This window comes from Schistocerca cancellata, chromosome 5, assembly GCF_023864275.1.
Source record: "Schistocerca cancellata isolate TAMUIC-IGC-003103 chromosome 5, iqSchCanc2.1, whole genome shotgun sequence".
In the NCBI taxonomy this organism is placed as follows: Eukaryota; Metazoa; Arthropoda; class Insecta; order Orthoptera; family Acrididae; genus Schistocerca; species Schistocerca cancellata.
Genome location: NC_064630.1, coordinates 57,359,485 through 57,370,301, shown reverse-complemented (window position 1 = coordinate 57,370,301; position 10,817 = coordinate 57,359,485). Strand labels below are relative to the sequence as shown.

The following is a 10,817-nucleotide window of genomic DNA, read 5'->3' as shown; positions in this document are numbered from 1 at the left end:
GCAATATCTCCCCTTAAAGCTTTAAAAAGAATTTCCATATGACAGCTACATTTTGTGTTCTGCAATGTATGAGATGAAAAGCAGGAAACATGAACAGATAATCGTCTACATGCTCACTATAATCTTTCCCAAACATGTGTGGTGGGTCATTTAATTTTGATGTATCACAGTAACTATGAAGAATAATGAAGAGAAAGCCAGTTCATTATAAAACTGTGTTGTGAGAAAATCATACTGCAAAGACTTTTTTTTGTCAGATGAATTCCTCAAAACTGAATAATAAACATTGCATGGCAGAGAAAATACATGAATCGAAAAACATGAAAGTGGAAATTTTGCTAAGAAAAAGATACAGGGTTGCTTCATTTGCATAAAACAAACTTTTTGAAGGTGCAGGTGTAGCAGATGACTCGATATCTGAGCTCTATATTCCATTCTACAGCTCGCTGCATGGATACAAAACTGTGCTTCTCTATGCACTATGTCTTCCACTCCGCAAACGTTCTGCTCGTGTGACATCAGCCTAAAGAGAGGGTATAATGTGGAGCAGAGACGGGTGGGGAAAATTCCGGCGACGATATGGCCTCAAATGGAGAAACAAACTCTCGTAAGCCACTTTGATCAATTGCAGGTTGTTATGAACCGACGCATGGGAACGAACGTGTCAGAAATAGCGAAGCTGACTGGCTGTCGGCGTCCTGCTGCCGTGAACATTCACGGATAGTGATTGAAGAATAGTGAAATCACGAGTGGACGATACTGACAATTACTCACGGAACGTGGAGATTGGAGGCCTTTTCTGTCCGCAAAACAGGATTGCCAGTGATTTGTTTGACGGCAGAGAGCAATGCCGTATCCATGGAAACGTGTCACCTGGTCGGATGACTCACGTTTCTACTGACACCAGTCCGCAGCTCGTGGTCGTGCGGTAGCGTTCTCGCTTCCCGCGCCCGGGTTCCCGGGTTCGATTCCCAGCGGGGTCAGGGATTTTCTCTGCCTCGTGATGACTGGGTGTTGTGTGCTGTCCTTAGATTAGTTAGGTTTAAGTAGTTCTAAGTTCTAGGGGACTGATGACCATAGATGTTAAGTCCCATAGTGCTCAGAGCCATTTGAACCATTTACTGACACCAGGTCCACAGTCGAGTACGGATACGCTGTCGTGTCAAAAGGCTGCTCGAAATGAGCTCCACGCCACGAGTACAGACGGCTGAGGTTGTACACTGAAGCGCCAAAGAAACTGGTATACACATGCCTATTCAAAGACAGAGATATGTAAACAGGCAGAAAACGGCGTTGCGGTCGGAAACGCTTCTGTAAGACGACAAGTATCCGGCGTAGTTGTTACATCGGTTACTGCTACTACAATGGCGGGTTATCAAGATTTAAGTGAACGAGGTGTTACAGTCGGCGCACGAGCGGGGATACACAGCATCTCCGAAACAGCGTTGAAGTAGTGGGATCTTCCCGTAAGACCATGTCACGATTGCACCGTGAACACCAGGAATACAGTAGAACATCAAATCTCCGACATCGCTAAGGCCGTCCTGCAGGAACGGGACCAAGGACTCCAGAAGAGAATCGTCCAACGTGACAGAAGTGCAACCCTTCCGCAAATTGCTGCAGATTTCAATGCTGTGCCCTCAACAAGTGCCAGCAAGCGAACCATTCAACGAAACATCATCGATATGGGCTTTCGAAGCCGAAGGCGCACTCGTGTACGCTTGATTACTGCACGACACAAAGCTTTAGGCCTCGACTGGGCCCATCGACACCATCATTGGACTGTTGATGACTGGAAATATGTTGCCTGGTCGGACGAGTCTCGTTTCAAATTGTATCGAGTGGATGGTTGTGTACCTGTACGGAGACGACTTATGAATCCATGGGCACTGCATGTCAGCAGGGGACTGTTCAAGCTGGTGGTTGTAATGATGTGAAGCGTGTGCAGTTGGAGTGATATGGAACTCCTGATACGTGTAGAAACGATTCTGACAGGAGACACGTACGTAAGCATCCTGTCTGATCACCTGCATCCATTCATGTCCATTGTGAATTTCGGCGGACTTAGGCAGTTCCAGCATGACAATGCGACATCCCACACGTCGAGAATTGCTACAGAGTCGCTCTTCTGAGTTCAGACACTTCCGCTGGCCACCAAACTCCCCAGACATGAAAATTATTGAGTATATCTGGGATGCCTTGCAACGTGCTTTTCAGGGGAGTTCTCCACCCCCTCGTACTCTTTAATGGACAGCCCTGTAGGATTCGTGGTGTCAGTTCCCTCCATCACTTCTTCAGACATTAGTCGAGTCCATGCCACGTCATGTTGCGGCACTTCCCGCGTGCTCGCGGGGGCCCTACAGCATATTATGCAGGTATACCAGATTCTTTGGCTCTTTAGTGTATTTCGCTATGGAGGACATTCGCCTACCCTTCTGTAGGAGCTGTGGTAGTAATCGAGAATACCATGACATATGTGGATGATGTGAATATTAAAAACCCGAGATCTTTGCCTTTCAGGGGCGAGTGGTCTACCGACTGAGCACTTGCCCGCTAATGGCAAAAGATCCGAGTTCGAGTCTCGGTCAGGCATACAGTTTAATCTGCCACAAAGCTTCGTATCAGCTTGTAACACCATATCTCTAATACTCTACTGATTTATTTTGCTTTTGTTTTATTTAATGTTACATCGTTGAACTTCTGTAAATGTTGTTTGATTGAATCGATAACACAAAATTGAATACTCCTATCTTTGTAAAAACTTTTATGTCATGGTTTGATTTTATGCAATGTAGTATATCTGTCATTTAACTCCTTTGTACCAATGCGAGGGAGACAAAACTTACTGTATATATTTGTAATTTGTTTAAATAATTTTGTTTAGAAATGTCAGTATGTGCAAATGTTCTGTTTTATTTAAAATGTTTATTTGCTGTTATGTAAACTGCTGACCTTCACTCAGGATTCTTAGTTATGTGGTCTGTAAAAGGTGTGTAGCTCCCTTCGGGAACGGAACTGTGTAGCGGGCGCTAATTGTGGTTGGCCTAGGTAGAAAAGGTGGAACAATAGTCAGTCGCGGACGAGCTACCAAACTGTGTGCTGCCATGCAGAAGTTGTATATTGTGCTGGTTCCGATAGAGGCTTTTTCTACCACTTTCCAATGCCTCGGATGGATGGATAAATAGCTGGAACGATGCTGTAACAGATATCCATCATCGCCACCAAGAAGGGACAGAGCCCAACAATTCTGCCTGCAATCCACCTACCAACATACAGTTGCCACCACATTTCGCAATCACTGTAACGGAATACTATAGTAATGTACAGTGAAGGATCAGCTTATTGGATGTTTTAGTGTGCTCAAATATAAGGTAACTTATAACTGAATTTATGTACCTACCTTGATTTTTTCCTTATCACAACACCTCTCAGGTTCCTCTCCATTTGAACTATGATTACCGAGTGTCCTAGTTCGTGGAAAAATCGAAAGCCTCAAAGCCAAATAATAAATAGAATAATGTTGTTTGATCTTTGGTAATAAGAGAGTATTCAGGTTTACTGTGGATTTAGTGAAATTGTGGGAGGTAGTAATTATAGTTTTGTGAAAGCCTCCCAGTGATGGGAATAGTCCAATTTAAAGTTTCGTGGAATTTCAAAGTCACCTATTTAATCATTTACTTGAAAGTAGAAGACTGTGGTAATAAAGACAATTTGCTGTTTCTTTTAAAAAATTAAAATTCTTAAAACTGAGGCTAATAAAGTTTAGCTTAGTTAATGTTCATAGTGCAGCCTGTAGCGAATTTTAAAAGGTGAGTCAGTTTCTTGTAAATTTGTCAACATTGTGTCTCACTGCAGTAGAAGTCGTGAATTGCAATTGTGGAAAGTTTGATGCTTGCTAAGCACTTGTTTCTTTTGGGTATTGAAAGCGCATATTAATAGTGTAATGAGATCCACAGGTTATCCTTTACCACTATCTATGAAAACAATATTTTTTTTATTCAAAAGACAGTGAGAAGTAACGCGTTAATGAATTCCATTTAATTTACATTCTAAATAGAATAGTATTTACTTGAGAGATATTTAATCTGTGACCAGTTCATAATTTTGCAGTGAACTACATGTATAATTTTATGTCAGCTAGGAAAATGTTTGAACAATAATACTGAACCTATGTCCAATTAATGGTTCTGCAGTGAATATTAATAGTAATGTTATAAAACTTATTCGGTTTGAATAAGTCCTGAAAGTAATATTGTGTTCCGTTATCTGTTATATTTATGCAAATAGTCTGTCCTGCTCTGTCAGCTTCGCATCTTAACCGTGAACATATGCAGGTGTCAGAGTTCATTGCACTCACTTGTGGGAAAATATAGGTTGTGTTTGTCCGTTAAAGTTACTAATAACTGTTTTCTTAAACAAGAATGTTAATCATTCTCTTGCCTAATTAGGCTGGCGACAGTTTTCCTTGTTCTCTAAACAGTGTAGCTAGGTAAAACATTATTTGTTACTATCTAAATATTTACGTAATTCTGACTTTCACTTCCGATAAGCCACCTCCGTTAGGTACAACACGGTCAACATAACCAAATTCCTCTCAGGGGGATAACACTGCTGTGTCGCGTTGTACCATAATTGCTTTAACAAGATAGTTTTATTTAACGACCTGCCTTCAACTTTAAGGTTATGGTATAGTACTAGCAGAAAGGAAGTGTTATAAGCTCATAGTCCGTTGAAGAGTGAAAATTTCTTTATTTAAATATTACTGCAGTCCAAATGCATCCCTTCATGCTTAATGTCTTCCCCGATGGTTGAATTCGTATTCCAACAGGATAATTCTCCGCGCCACGAGGTCAGAATGGTGCTGCAGTAGTTTGAAGAGTGCGACTGAGAACCCTTGGCGATCAAATTCTCCTGATATGACCCCGATGGAACACTTCTGGTTCAAATGGTTCAAATGGCTCTGAGCACTATGGGACTTAACAACTGAGGTCATCAGTCCCCTAGAACTTAGAACTACTTAAACGTAACTAACCTAAAGACATCACAAACATCCATGCGCGAGGCAGGATTCGAACCTGCGGCCGTAGCGGTCGCGCGGTTCCAGACTGAAGCCCCTAGAACCGCTCGGTCACCGCGGCCGGCTTAGGCGCTTTAGTCTGGAACCGCGCGACTGCTACCGTCGCAGGTTTGAATCCTGCCTCGGGCATGGATGTGTGTGATGTCCTTAAGTTAGTTAGGTTTAAGTAGCTCTAAGTTCTAGGGGACTGATGACCTCAGATGTTAAGTCCCATAGTGCTCAGAGCCATTTGAACTATTTTTGAAGCGCCTAGAACCGCTTGGCCATACCGGCCGGCGAACACTTCTGGGACGCTGTCGGGCACCAGCTCTGCATCCATAAACCACTGGTTCGTGCCCTGTGAGTAGACACCGGGATCCTATCTAACTTCGGTCCGACGCTGCAAAATCGGGCTTACATTGCCAATACGCTCTTGCTTCGACGTGCAGTTTTCGTAAACCTGTCACTGTTGTGATGGATCGAGAGGTGAAGGCGAGCAGACACAAGAATCGCGGGCGGTGATATATCAACAAGACATAAAGGGTAAACAACAGCGAGCAGCGAGAGCAGAACGCCTGTGAGGGAGGCGGCAGGCAGCTCCGGAGCGCCGTTGCTCGGGACGCCACCTGTCGGCTGCAGGTAGCCGCAGCTGATGGTATCAGCTTACCAGGAGCAGACGCGCCGAGCCACCAGCGACAGCGGCAGCAGCAAATAAAGAAAGCCGGGCCACAAAAAGCCGCCACAGCCGCGGTGTGTCGCTGTGACGCCAGGGCGCGGCCGCTTCGCCCGCGGATGGCTTACATTGGCTGTGGCGTGTCGGGACGGGGGCCACGGTTGTGGACCCCACCTGCGCAGGCAGCGACGCGTCACCTGCCAAGCGGTTCACCGACACGTTATAGAGTACCGAGTCAGCGGTGCAGACTACAGGTGGGGCGAGGATAAACTCGCCAGACAAAACATTAAAAGATCACGCAGGTCACTCTCGTGCTGTAGAGCTAGTATCGTGCGGTCATGTTACCCTCCACCGTCGACGTTCCAAACAGCTGTATCGATCAGCGCGGTTAAGCTTTGCCGATGCGGAGACGTGGTCAGAACGTCAGAAAGGAGCAGTCATGTTCGGACATGCCCATCAACGCGAATGTCATTGCCCAGCTTGCTGGTGTATCGTTGTGGACTGTCCAACGTGTGTACAAAGAACGGTGCGCCACTCCCAGTCGCGCAACACAGCGTACGAACAATGGTCATAGAAGTACCTGTCAGGCACTGAAATGTGTCACTGTCAGTCAATGCAGGACCATTTTAAATGGTTCAAATGGCTCTGAGCACTATGGGACTCAACATCTTAGGTCATAAGTCCCCTAACCTAAGGACATCACACACACCCATGCCCGAGGCAGGATTCTAACCTGCGACCGTAGCAGTCCCGCGGTTCCGGACTGCAGCGCCAGAACCGCACGGCCACCGCGGCCGGCAGGACCATTTCAGTGAGAGTTCGAACATTCCGAAGGGGAAGTGCATACAATAGACATTTGTAGCCAAATACATGGTGGTTATAATTAAACTTTCGCTACATCAGCCAGAGTATACGGAAAGCTGTTTGCCGTATGAATGTCCAACTTAATACGAATGATGTCCAGACTTTGAGTTGCACGATTTCCATTGTTAGCAGTATTAGTGTCATGAGTTGCCGTTACGGGCTGGTACTGGTACAGGGACGTAGTGTTGAACCACTAGCATCAGTATGCGTCACAGATGCAAACAGTCACGTGGGTCAGCACAAAACGGACAGGTCTTACAGTCTACACCACGATGGTTATTTTATTTAAAATGAGCGGTTTCGGCCTAGTCTGAGGCCATCCTCAGGAATGAGCAGTTTCAGTGACTGAGGTCTACTCACTGTTTTAGACGTCGTCAACTTCAGCTGATGGTGCATTTCTGAAGTTGGCCTAAGACTATGCCGAAACCGGTCATTTTAAATAAAATAACCATTGCGATCTAGACCGTTTTTATTTTCAATAATTTTATACTGCTTACAAGATTGTAAAGCTGCTTTATCAAACCAACACCAATAGTACTCCTCGCCTTCGTGAGGATCAGCGCATTTGAGTAATACGGAGAGGTTCTCTTTCAGCTCTAGGGTTGAAGAACATGATTCGGATGTTCGAATTAACTGTCGATTTGGAAATTGCTCCTTGGAGATTCTGATGGCCAGTTGCGCCATAAATTGTTGAACACGTTGCTGTTTAAGTAGATGAGAATGCTGGACCCTACGTGCACTCCTCAAGATGAAGATCAACGTAGCATGGGATGTAGCAGACATTCCACCTGAAGTGTTTCGGGCAGCAGTAGAGCAATATCTACTGAGACTCTAGGCTGCTGCCGATGCAGAAGTTCGTCACACTGAGCAAAGTGTGTAACCTGGAACGTAAACATAATATGCAGCTAACAATTTTTATTCTCTCCTGTGAAAATTAAAACAGTTTTTCTTTCAATGGATTATTAGTCATTTCTCTTCCGGATGTCCTTACAAATGTTTACACATTTCATTGTCCCACGATTGCTTGTTTTTCACTGGGGTCCCCTCAAAGTTTAGTTATAAGCACCCCGTATCTCGGAGCAAACCGTTGCCTACATCGGCACATAAAGCTGTACGTGTTCCGTGGGTCAAATAACACAGAAAATCGACAAAAGCTGACTGGAAGAGTGTAGTATGATCTGAGGATATCAATTTTGCCTATTTTGAAACAACGCTAGGCAAAGTGCTCAGAGACGTCCCAGTGAGTCGTTTGTTCTTCAGTGTGTGGAGGACATAGTTCACGTCAGAGGTGGTTCTTTGATGTTTTGCGGTTATTTTTCGTGCAAGGGGTTGGGGCCTGTGACTAACAATATAGTGCGCAACAGCAAATATGTTTATTTCAACATTCTCAATGACCAAATGCTGCCCCTTCTTCTAAACCTTCAAGAGGCGTTCGCTGTGGACACTTGCGTCTCTCAACTCGACAGCAGTCACGTTCACATAACGCACCTCAACCAGTCTGCTAAATCACCTGATCTTAATCGCGCAGAAAATGGCTGGGGCTGTTCCCAACAGCTGGTGAATCGTTGGTTCAAATGGCTCTGAGCACTATGGGACTTAACAAAATGGTTCAAATGGCTCTGAGCACTATGGGACTTAACATCTGTGGTCATCAGTCCCCTAGAACTTAAAACTACTTAAACCTAACTAACCTAAGGACATCACACACGTCCATGCCCGAGGCAGGATTCGAACCTGCGACCGTAGCAGTCGCGCGGTTCCGGACTGAGCGCCTAGAACCGCTAGACCACCGCGGCCGGCTGGGACTTAACATCGGAGGTCATCAGTCCCCTAGAACTTAGAATTACTTAAACCTAACTAACCTAAGGACATCACACACATCCATGCCCGTAGGAGTCGCGCGGTTCCAGACTGTAGCGCCTAGAACCGCTCGGCGACTCTTGCCGGCGTGAATCGTTGCCCTCAACATCCCCGTGAATTGGTAGCTCTACGGTATCTAATCACCACTAACTTCAGTTCGATATGAATTACGTGAAGAAACTTGTGGACTCTCCGTCGTCGAATTCAGGTCTTTATCCACAATAGAAACGGGGTTACAAGGTATTATCCTGCGAGTGATACATTTTTGCCCTGTCTGCTTGCCGGTATAGACAAAAATATAGAAATACCGTGAGGGATGCATAAACCTAAACTGCATCCGAACGGATCATGAATGCCCAACGGTACCGACCGACTGCCGTGTCGTCCTCAGCCCACAGGTGTCACTGGATGCAGATATGGAGGGGCTTTCCCGGCCGTTTTGTCAGTTTACGAGACCGGAGCCGCTACCCCTCAACAAGTAGCTCCTCAGTTTGCCTCACAAGGGCTGAATGCATCTCGCTTGCCAACAGCGCTCGGCAGACCGCATGATCACTCATCTAACTGCTAGCCCAGCTCGACAACGCTTAACTTCAATGATCTGACGGGAACCGGTGTTAGCACTGCGACAAGGCCGTTGGCGTGAGGAATGCAGATGCTAGACTAGCACGCAGCTGTTGTATCCGGTCACGAACGGCAACTGTGTAATATCCTGAATACACTGCAAGTGTCATTCGTGCTGAGAACAATGTTCTGTCTAGTTGTGAGTGCGTTATGTCGGAGCTAGGTGACTTGGGGCGTGGCCAAATTGTTGATGCTCATATGGTGGGTGCTTCCATAGTCAAGTTAGCCTAACTGTTAAGTGTTTCGAGAGGCAATGTATCGAAGAATTACACCGCATACGGTGGAAGTGAAAAAAAAATCACGTACTTTTTCACAACTCGCACGTAAGTGTGTGTTCAGTGTTCGTGATAGATAGTAGTTGTAGAGAATTGTGACGAAAAATAAGGTAGCTGCGAAAAGACACTGTAGAGATGAATTTAGCACTCGCGAACCCAGTCAGCATCAAAATAACACGAATGGAAATCCTTTAGCAGAGAATTGTAGGCCGAGCTTGATTTCCAAGTCTACTTAACAGTGATACGAAAACCCCTAATAGGAAAACGTTTGCCAAAGTCAGGAGACCTGGGCTAAGGAGCAGTGGAAGAGAATCAATTGGCAGGATGAGCCTTATTTCAGTTTCCAACTATTGGTCGTGTTTACGTCCAAAGAGTGAAACATGGCAGAAGTTCGGTGATAATTTGGACAGCCGTTTCATAGTATACCACAGGCCCCATTGTTACTCTGCAAGATCGCATTACTACCAGGACTTATTATATACGCTTGACATTAACACGTTGCTAATATGTAAACGCCGAGCATGTTGATAGTGTAAATATTGTGATTGTATAACGCCAGATAATTGATTTCATTGTACGGTTTCTGTACTTGTAATGACGTGTTTGTAGTCTTATGAGTGGAACACTTTATGTTCCCTTTGTAGTTCCTTCATGTTTGCTAAACTACACCGAGGTACCGAAGAACAGTGCATTGTTGTCGAGACTTTATGCTGCCTGCATTTTATGACATGTATATTTTTTTATTGTATCTGTTTTTATAATACGAACATTCCAAGTGACTGGCTTCACTACTTGTACATTAAACGTTATATTGAAGGTACAGTGCTCCCTGTTGCGTTTTTTGATGTTGTTTTAAATGGTATACAACATTAATTTACAATTATTATAACAAAATAAGTGAAACGTACTCTGATTTGGATTATTTATTTATTGAATGTCTACAGTCTATCATTCTTGTATCGTTGGTTTGTCTTTATATGACACAAAGTATTTATGTTTGTAACTACTACCACAATGTCACCTGGGGGCTATGATACTTACTTGAGTTGAGAGTCTTAGTCTTCATTGTGCTAATGTACGCACATGAGCTTGTATAGCCAGTGGAATATGTACGTTGTTTTATATAATAGCTATTCTGTGCTTGGCTTCCCGATACACTATTGTTCTCATGTTCAGGAAATATCGTTCTATGATATGATAGGACATAACATTCATTTGATCAAGATTCAGTGAAATTTATTACAGAAATTATATTCCATTTATTTATTGAATATCTACAGTGTATCATTCTTGTATCGTTGGTTAGTCTTTATACTTTACATGACACAAAGTATTTTTGTTTATAACTACTACCACAGTGTCACCTGGGGGCTGTGATGGTTACTTTAGAGTCTTCATTGTGCTAATGTACGAACATGAGCTTGTATAACTAGTGGAATATGTACGTTGTTTTGTGCTTGACTTTCCG

At 44.3% G+C, this 10,817-nt stretch overlaps 1 pseudogene; it reads right to left on the bottom strand.

The window, feature by feature from the left end:
* Nucleotides 1–8,974: 8,974 nt before the first annotated feature.
* LOC126189422 (5S ribosomal RNA) lies at nucleotides 8,975–9,092 on the bottom strand (annotated as a pseudogene).
* Between the last annotated feature and the right edge of the window lie 1,725 nt (nucleotides 9,093–10,817).